Source organism: Vombatus ursinus, unplaced genomic scaffold, assembly GCF_900497805.2.
Source record: "Vombatus ursinus unplaced genomic scaffold, bare-nosed wombat genome assembly UNPS02011014.1, whole genome shotgun sequence".
Lineage (NCBI taxonomy): Eukaryota > Metazoa > Chordata > Mammalia > Diprotodontia > Vombatidae > Vombatus > Vombatus ursinus.
Genome location: NW_020950792.1, coordinates 13,187,340 through 13,198,321, shown reverse-complemented (window position 1 = coordinate 13,198,321; position 10,982 = coordinate 13,187,340). Strand labels below are relative to the sequence as shown.

General features: G+C 32.8%; 1 pseudogene; it reads left to right on the top strand.

Moving 5' to 3' along the window:
• The first annotated feature begins 791 nt into the window (after positions 1-791).
• Positions 792-1,248, top strand: LOC114038447 (annotated as a pseudogene).
• Positions 1,249-10,982: the final 9,734 nt, after the last annotated feature.

The following is a 10,982-nucleotide window of genomic DNA, read 5'->3' as shown; positions in this document are numbered from 1 at the left end:
AAATTACCAGTATCAAAAATAAAAAGGATGAACTCACTACCAAAGATAAGGAAATTATAGCACTAATTAGACTATTTTGCATAACTGTATGCCAATAAATCTGACAATCTAAGTGAAATGGATGAACATTTACAAAAATATAAATTTTCCAGATTAACAGAAAAAGAAATGAAATACTCCAGGAAGAGCCAAAACAGGGAAGGAAAATTATAGACCAATTTCTTGAATATTGATGCAAAATTTTTAAATAAAACATTAACAAAGAGATTACAGCAATTAATCACCAGGATAATACTCTATGGCCAGGTGGGATTTATACCAGGAATCCAAGACTAGTTCAATATTGGGAAAACTATTAGCATAATTGAGCACATCAAAACAAAACCAAAAAAAAATCGCATGATTATCTCAATAGATACAAAAAAGCTTTTGACAAAATACAGCATCCATTCCTATTAAAAACATCAAAGAGAAGAATAAATGGAGCTTTCCTTAAAATAATAAGTAGTATTTATCTAAAAACATGAGCAAGCATTTTATATAATGGAGTTTCACGGGTGAAACAAAGATGCCAATTGTCACCACTATTATTCAATATTGTACTAGAAATTTTAGCTTTAACAATAAGAGAAAAAGAATTAAAGTAGGCAATGATGAGACAAAACTATCACTGATATGATGGTATACTTAGAGAATCCTAGAGAATTCACTAAAAACTTCATGACAGGATTAAGAACATTAGCAAAGTCCGTTTCTCTCTTTCCCCTGGCTGGCTGCGCGGAGCCCGTACGATGCCCGGAGTCAAGGTGAAGGACGTGAACCAGCAGAAGCTCGTCTGGGCCCTGGACGCCTTCCTAAAAAAGTCAGGGAAGCTGAAAGTCCCCAAATGGGTGGACGGACACGGTCCAGCTGGCCAAACATGAGGAGCTGGTGCCCTACGACGAGAACTGGTTCTACACCCGGGCCTGCGCCACAGCCCATCACCTGTACCTTGGGGCTGTGTCGGTGTGGGCATCACAACCAAGATCTACGGTGGGTGCCAGTGCAATGGGGTCATGCCCAGTCACTTCAGCAGAGGCTCCAAGAGCGTGACCGGGAGGGTCCTGCAAGCCCTGGAAGGCCTCAAGATGGTGGAGAAGGACCAGGATGGGGGCCGGAAGCTGACACCTCAGAGACAGAGAGACCTGGACAGAATTGCCGGACAGGTGGCAGCTGCCAACAAAAAACATTAGGACAAACCACACCAGATTCATTAGTAAATTGCCTTGTTCATAACAAAAAAAAATAAAAAATTGCAAAGTCACAGAGTATAAAAAAAAAATCCACATAAATAATCAACAGTTCTATATATTATCAAAAAAGAACAGTAACAAGAGATAGAAAGAGAAATTCCCTTTAATATAGGTGTAGACAATATAAAATATTTTGGAGTCTATCTGCCAAGACAAACCCATGAAATATATGAACATGATTACAAAACACTTTTCAAACAAATAAAGTCAGATATAAACAACTGGAAAAATATCAGCTGCTCATGTGTAAGCCAAGCTAAAATAATAAAAATTACAATTCTACCTAAATTAATTTACTTATTCAGTGCCATACTAATCAAACTATCAAAAATTATTTTATACAGCTAGGAAAATATCAAAATTCATCTGGAAGAGCAAAAGGTCCACAATATCAAGGGAATTAATGTAGCCTAGGTGTACCAGATCTAAAACTATATTATAAAGCAGCAATCATCAAAACTACTTGATAGTGGCTAAGAAATGGAATGGTCGATCAGTGGAATATATTAGGCACTCAAGACACAATAGTAAATGACTATTGTAATATACTCCAAAGACTCTAGCTTCTTCACACTATATTCCAAGACAAAGTCAAAATGGGTACATGATTTAGACATAAAAGATGATACCATAAGAAATTAGGAGAGCAAGGAATAGTTGCCTATCAGATCTATGGAGAAGGAAAGAATTTATGACCAAACAAAAGATGGAGAACATCATAAAATGCAACATGGATAATTTTGATTACATTAAGTTTTTGCACAAACAAGATTTTTTGCAACCAAGATTAGAAGGAAAGCCAAAAAATGGGAAACAATTTTTACAGCCAGTGTTTATGATACAGGGCTCATTTCTCAAATTTTTTTAGAGAACTAAATCAAATTTATACGAATATGTCATTCTTCAACTGATAAATGATCAAAGGATATGAGCAGGTAGTTTTCAGAAGAAGAAGTTAAAGCTTCTAAAGTCATATGAAAAAATCTAAATCATTATTGATTAGAAATGTAAATTAAAACAACTCTGAGATACCATCTCACACAAACCAGATTGACTAATATGACAGAAAAGAAAAATGATAAATGTTGGAGGAGATGTGGGAAAAAATGGAATTCTAATGCATTGTTGTGAAGTTGTGAGCTGATCCAGCCGTTCTGGAGGGCAATTTGGAACCATGCTCTAAGGGCAATCAAACTGTACATACCCTTTGATCCAGCAATACTACTGCCAGGACTGTATCCCAAAGAGATCATAAAAAAGGGAAAAGGTCCTACATGTACAAAAATATGTGTAGGAACTCTTTTTTGTGGTAGCAAAGAATTGGACATTAAGGTAATGCCCATCAATTAGGGTATGACTGAAGAAGTTGTGGTATGTAAATGCAATGGTTAGTATTGTGCTACAAAAAAATGAGAAGGAGGCAAATTTCAGAAAGGCCTGGAAAGATTTACATGAAATGATACTGAGTGAAGTGAGCAGAACCAGGAGAACATAGTATGCAATAACAGTAACACTGTGCAACAATCATCTATGATTGACATAGTATTTCTCAGCAATACAATCATTTAAGACAATTCCGAAAGACTCATGATGGAAATTGCCATCCATATACACAGAAAGAACTATGGAGTCTCAATGCAGATGGACACACATTATTTTTACTCTGTGTGTGTGTGTGTGTTTGTTTTCCTTTTGTTCTGATTTTCTTCCACAACATGACTTATACGGAAATATGTTTCCATGATTACACATGTATAACCTATGTCAGATTGCTTGCCATCTTCAGGGTCTCTCATGCATAGACAGTCAAAGATGAACAAATACATATGTATAAGCATATATAGATATATGCCCACACATACATGTGTGCCTAATTTCTATCTATCTGTCTATCTATCTATTATCTATCTGTGTGTTTCCATGTCTGCATGCATGTTTATGTATATATACACACACCTATAAATATATATAAAATAGATATGTGCACACATACACAAGTAATGTGTATATACACATATATAAGCTAAGGAGAAATACATATGCAGATATATGTGTATACTCCCTTAAAATAGTATTCATATATATATCTACGCATATATTTCTCCTTAGCAACAATGAGAAAGAGGTGTATAGGTGTGTGTAATGTAAGCAACAAAAATAATTTTAAATACTTTAAATGAAAAATCTATCACATTGAGAAAAAAGTAAAAATTAGAAAGTTCAGTAAAATGAGGTTAAAATAGTTGATAGTGATTTATATAGAAAGCCATCTCTTAAGAAAAAGGAGAAAGAGGAGTTGAAATAAAAGGGGGATAAAGTGGAGGAGATCTATAATGAGAATAAGAATGAGAAAGGAAGAAAAGGAAGATACTGTTGATTTGGGGGACTTGATTTATTTACTAGTATTTCAATAGAATCTTATCTGACTGACTTTTAACAAAAATAACATATTTATTGATGATGTAGTATCATAAAATAACTTTAATAAAAAATCAAGTTCAAAATTTCACTTTATAAATAGAAAAATAAATCAAATAAATATATAATTAATATCATTGATGGAAATGATAAAAAGGTGAATATCTTATGAATAGTCCAATGTAGTACTTGTCACTTTAGCAAACTTATAGATGCAATTATTTGCAATCTTGACAACCCTATCCATCAATAGTTCTGAATATTGCATTCAAAACATCTCTGCTTTTCTGCAAATTAGGTTATATACACATGTGTTTATAAATCTTTCTAAACACACACATACACACATGCTTCTGTCTACATTTTTGTATTTATAATTGTAAATGGCTATCATTTTATACATCAGTATTTTGTGTATATAATTTTGTCAGATTTATTCCTGCCACTGAAACCAATAACTCTCTAATCCTCCCTCTATATATAGTATGTATACACACATGCATACATATATGTGCATGTATATATGTATATATAAATTATCTTCAAGAATTATCTGTGGTTAAAAATAATCATCATCTTTTCACCAGCCTCATTATGAGCATCTTCAAAGTGGTCTAGGTTGGTCCTTGAACGACAGATAATCAATCAAATACACACTGGAAGCAGTTCCCATTTGTTCTGCTGAGTATAACATGATGCCACAACATGATGAGGCATGCAGCAAACATTTAGTGATGCTATTCATGTTACAGAGGGATGTTAAATTAATATAACCTAAAGGTAAATTTATGCAAATATAATCACACATACATATATATGTGTTCCTATGCATACATATACAATTTTGTATGTGTATATATGATTGCATATATATACATACATATACATGTAATATGTATCATATATAAAGTATATAAGATGTAAGATGCAACACATATAATATATACTAAATTTGATGCACACAATATTGGCATGTGAAATGATAGCCAATTACAGCAATAAATATAAAATACAGCTAGAAGAATGTGGATTTTAAAAGCATATGGCAATGAACAGTTATTTGGAAAAAGCACTTAATCTCTTGGTGAATTGCATTTCTGTAAAATGTAAAAAGTGTTATATAATGTATTATATAATTATTTATTGCATACAACTATGTTATATATAATTACAGTATAATATATAGCATATAGCATAATATATATTAAATATATAAAAGGATAAAAATTATATCTCTGTAAAATGTAAAAAGTAAAACAAGCCTCCTCCTTTGTAAATTGGTCTAGATGATTTCTAAGGTCCCATCATATTTCAAAATAAATCACTTGTGAGTTTAGTATGTCATATTATTATTCTTTACCATGATAGTACCTTACAGTTTTCTTTCTGCTGTGATTTCATTTAAGAATACTAATTTTATCTCAGCAAATGAATCCCAACCAATTTCAACTTTGAGGTCACATTCATTGATAGTTCAGATTCTTATGTTGTTCTCTATTCAGTTGATATGGTTTTATTGCCTGCCTTTTGGCTTGTCTTTTAGTTGTTATTCTTATATGTTTATTTAAGAAAATTTCCACGCTTGATTTTAAGAAATAAGCAACATTTTTTTCAAATTCTTAAAATCTTCCCTTTCAATGCTTTATTAATGTTGCCTTAGATTGAATGACATCAACTTTTTAAAAGCATTTGTGTTTAATATTACTTCCTTGTGTTCTCTTCTTTAACTAATTTTGCAATCAACTAGTTGTTTAATCTGAGTCATGAAAAAGATTTGCTGAATTTTCCAAAATGGTCAGTCAGTTATTTAATTTGTTTTAATTATTGCCTTAGTTATTGCATGAATCTTGAACACTGACATTTGGAAAATGTTAGAGATTACCTTGGCAGTACATCTGAACAGTCGTCTATTAACCAAAAAAAATACATAATTTATGCAAGAAAAATTATGAATATTTATTGGACAAAATGTGGATCTCATATTTTGGGAGATCAAATAATTGTATTAGGGTGATTCCTCTTAAGTTTATAGTTTTGTTGAGGAGATAGCAAAGAAAATACGTAATTATGAAGCAATAAAAAGTATTGTTAAAGTTTATCAAATAGATCTTTTTTAGCTTGGAAAGGAATGGGACATAGAGATTTGCATCTCACCTTTCATTTGAAGGATAGGTCAAATTTTATTATGTGTACAGTGATAAAAATATATCCTATGTAGATGATGCTGACTGAACAAAAACATAGACTTAGGCAGACATGTTTGAGAATAGTAAGCCTCAAATTTGGCTGGTGAAGAAGGTATGTGTGCAAAGGTAAAAGAGGAAATAAGACTGAGAAGTTATTTTGGGGATAGATTAGGAAGGCCTTGAATGATATGATGCTTCTCTTTTATTTTATAGGTAATAGAAGATCATTTATATAGGGAAATAACATGATTGGAGCTAAATTTTCAGAAAAAAATATATAATATGGTAATAATGTGTGCGATAGAATGATGGCAGAGGGATAATGGAGGATGGTGATCCACTTAGACCAGGGGTGGAGAACTTTCAGCCCTGAGGCCACATGTGGCCCTTTAGGTCCTCAAGTGTTGTCCTTTGACTGAATCCAAACCTCACAGAACAAATCCTCTTAAAAAGGGCCATAAGTTACCCACACCTAAGTTAGACTATTACAGTTATATACAAGTAATAAGGACTTGAGAAGTGGAAAAACAAGGAAGCATAGGAGAAACATTAAAGAGGAAGAAGCAACATGATTGAACATGTCTAATATAAAAATATGTTTTGCATGACTTCACATGTATAATCAATATCAAATTGCCTTCTCAAATGGAAGAGGGGTGGCTAGGGAGGAAGAGAATTTGGAATACAGATTTAGAAAAAAAAGTTTGTTAAATTTTTTGCAAATAATTCAGAATATTTAATGAAATAAAAAATTTAAATATATTTTTAATAATTCCACTGTCTTCAAAATACTTTAAAACCTATATTTTATCCTACCATCTATGTCAGATATACCTCTGCATCTTTTTTGCTAAGAATACTTCTTTGGAAAGTCATCAATCCTGGGAGCTTCCCCTTTCTCTCATTCTCTTCAAAACCCTCTGTTATCTGTAATTTTACATCATCATTCAATTGAAACTGAACTCTCCAAATTGCCAATGATCTCTTAATTATAAAGTCTAATAGCCCTTTCTCAAATGTGATCCTTCTCTATCTTTGTGTAGCATTTGGCACTGCTAATCATCTTCTACCCCTGGATATACTGCCCTCACAATTTCAAAGATATTGTTCTTTCATGGTCCTTCTGTTTTTCACTTTTTTAGGGTCCTTTGTTGGTTTTTCAATAAATTCATGCTTATTAACCATGGGAGTCCTACAGGGTTCTGTCCTGCGCCTCCATCTCTTTTCCTGTACAATATTGCATTCAATTATCTTATCAGTTGATCCCATGATTTCAACATATCTAGAGATCCAGCCCGAGCTTCTTTCCTGAATTATATTAGCCTATCTCCAGTTTCCTTTAGAACACCTAAAATTGAAAATCCCATAGGCATCTCAACCCAACATTTCAAAAAAAAGGTATCATTATCTTTCCCTAAAACATTTCCTTTTCCTGAAATTTCATATTACTATCGAAGACAACACCATCCTCTTATTCACCCAAGTTTGTATCCGCTGTGTTAACTTCAACGTCTCATTCTCACTCGTCCCTCTTACCTCACTTATTCCTCAGGAGCAAGTAGACTAACTTAGGAGATTTGGATTCTAGTCCCAACTGTACCTTGTCATTAGGTTCACTGGGGCCAGAGTTTCCAGGTAGTCTAGTTATTAGTTTTGCTTATTACTCCAAGCAAATCACGTAGATTTTCTGGTCCTCATTCTTCTCACATGTGTTATATTGTAGTTTAATCAGATGATCTCTAAGATCCCTTTTTTTCAAAAATTTCAACAAATATTTAGTCTAGTTACAGCAGATATAAATGGGGATGATATTAAATTAGTCACAAAACTTTCATAGTGCTAGTATCTAGTGTTTTTCATATTTTGTTTCTCTTCAGCAGGGTGTCTCATTATTTTCCCAGTTAATGGTTTTCATTTTCTAGTCAATAAGAAAACAAGATATGTTTTCATTGTTTTCACATAAAGCAAGTTCATTTCATTGTCACTTATTTTCCTGACATAACAACAATAACAACAATCCTACATGCTCACAATTCTATAGTAATTAGATTAATCCATGAAAATGATATCTATTTTAAGGGTTTTGATCTGTATATTAGATATCCATTAGAAATAATGAATCCTGTCATTTGCAATTATTTAGTTACGGTGAATATTTCACTATTTTTAATATGTTCATTAGGCTAGCTTTGAATGAGCAGAGACTATTTTCTTATGAGAATAAGGACACCAATTTAAAGAAGCCTCCTCACATTTAAAAATTAGAATGTATTATAAGGAACAAATAACAGTTTATCTATGTACTTGATAATTAAATACATAACACATGCAAAGCACATTAAATCCAAAGATAAATAAGAAATATTACCTGCTTTTTCTGTTTTGCTTATTTTTAATTTAATGAGCATCAAAAATATTTCTGCATATAGAATAGTAACGAAAAACATTTATGTGAAATCGCTAATCCCTATTGTATTCAGCTTGCTTTTCAAAAAGTATATAACATATTATTGTCCTGCTTATCATTGTTTCCCTCTTAATTTCCTTCTGTTTTCTTTCAGGTATTCTTTTAAAAATTGCTTCAATCAGTCTCCCTTTTTCCTTTTTTTAATTCAATTTTGACAATACTATTCATAGCATCCTTACCACAACCAAGTCACCCTTCACCCCAATAGAAATAAATAAATTCTTGTTGCAAAAACCTAAAAAATAAAACATTTATGCATATTTGCCATATCCAAAAATTCATACTTTGAAACTATCATTCTCTGTTAGGAGGTTGGCAGTATGCTTCATCATTAGTCTTCTGGAGCCATGGTTGGTCATTTCATTGATTGAAAATATGTCTTTCAAAGTTGCTTTTCTTTACATTATTGTTATTGTATAAATTGTTCTCTCAGTTCTATTTACTGCACTCTGCATCTGCTCATAAAGATCTCCTTTATTCTATGAAACCTTTTTCTTTTTTTTCTTCATTTTTAAAGCACATCTATATTGCATTACATTAATATACAATAATTTGGTTATTCCTGAGTCTCTATCACTCCCTCAGGAACTATTTAGATTTTAATAGATGAAAATTTCATTCAAAAGTTAGATTGAAATCTTGTACATGCATAATCTTTCTCAGAAAAAAAAATGTAAGAGTGAGGCTCACTTAGCCCAAACCATCACTACTATCAGAAAAAAAAATAGCATACAATGTACTTATGGTAGTAGGTCAGTAGTGTGTCCTTTAAGCATAAAGAAAAGCATATGTTCATACATTTTTTTAAATCCCACTCTTAAGCCTAAAAAAAGCAATCTATATGGCAAATATTCAAATGACTTATCAGTTTTCAGTTACATGTAGAAGACAATTATATGCAAATACATATGTGTATATATGTGTGTATACATACACACATATATACATACATATGCACATATGTATGTGTGCATGCGTATATGCATGTATGTATCACTGCACCAGCTTGTACGACCTCTAGTCAGCACTCCAGTTGAAAGTCTCCTATATTTTTTCTCATTCAGCTTAATTCTAGAATCTCTGGGGAGAGCTAGGTGGAGCAGTGGATAGAGCACCAGCCCTGGAATCAGGAGGACCTGAGTTCAAATCTGACTTCAGATACATAACACGTACTAGCTGTGTGACCCTAGGCAAGTCACTTAACCCCATTGCCTAGCTAAAAATAAAGAAATAAATAAATTAATAGAATATCTGAATAGTCAACTGTGGGTTTTGTAGGCCCCTATTAGTATTGCAGTAATCTAGTACTTGAAGTAGTACTTTTCCAAGATGCAATAGTTTCCTGGATTAACTCACCCTTAACATTTATCTCTGCATATGAACTACAGCTTAAGGGTCTTGAACTAAGGGAGAATACCAATAACATTAGAGTCCTTCACATTCCTCCTGGGTTCTTAACCAGACATTATGAATTACTAACATGCTTCTCTGGGTACAGAGGTCAATCCAGAGCATGCTATGAAGAACATTTCTTGATAAGATCAAATCCTATATACATAACAAGAACCAAATAGATCTCCAGAGTTATTCTTAAAGTTACAAGGGATGTTAGAGATCTGTGACTCTAACCCCCTTATTTTAAAACCAACCAAATATATCCCCCAGAAAGTCTAAGTGATTAAAATTCTCTGTTTGATTTTTTAATGTCCTTCTTAACCTGGCTGCTCCTGCCTTGCCACTCTTACACTTTTCTCCATTCCATATAAACTTTGATAACTTTTTTGCAACAGGCCTTCTTGCTGTTCCTTGCACATACTGCTTCATCTCCAGACATTGAGGATATGACTGGATACTTACCATGCCTAGAATGCTTTCCCTCTTCATCTTTCCTTCTAGCTTTCCTGGATTTCTTCAAATCTCAGGTAACATCCGATCTTTTGCAAAAAGCCCTTCTTTAAACAGCGTCTTCCCTCTGTGTCTATCCCCTAATATACACCATCTTTAAACAATATCAAATATGACAATGATCACAATCTGTCTTTTCCTCTTATTATTCTTGCCTTTTCCTTTTACTGTTACAACAGAACACAATAAAATCATATGCAACACTATCAACCTAGCTTCCACTTAAAACAAGATTTCAGCCTAGCATTTCTTTCCTTAAAAATCTTTACTAATGTACGATTTCTATACCTTGTGGTTGATCCAGGATTTAAAAAAATCTCTTTCATTAGCTTATATTAATTTTAAAAGGAGAAGGCCTTTAGGAAATGCACCATAGTGCATTTGGAAATCTATTTTAGGAAAAAAAAATTCATGGTGGGAGTTGGGGGGGGAGGGCAAGGAGAACTATCCATATCCTAACCAGATTAAGTTACTTGACATATGTGGCTCTCAGTAATTTTGTTTATAAAATAAGGGGATTTGACTAGATTATTTATAAGTCTCCTTTCATCGCATGAAATAAAGTTTTTTTTTCCTTGGCTTTTGGTCTTCTTCACCTAAAATTCAATGATTTCATAACACTAAATTCAAAGGCTTAGCTTTCTAAGTGCTCTAAAATGTGTTACCACTCTACTTAGGCAGACTGATCAATCATTGCTCAGTAGCATGTCCAAA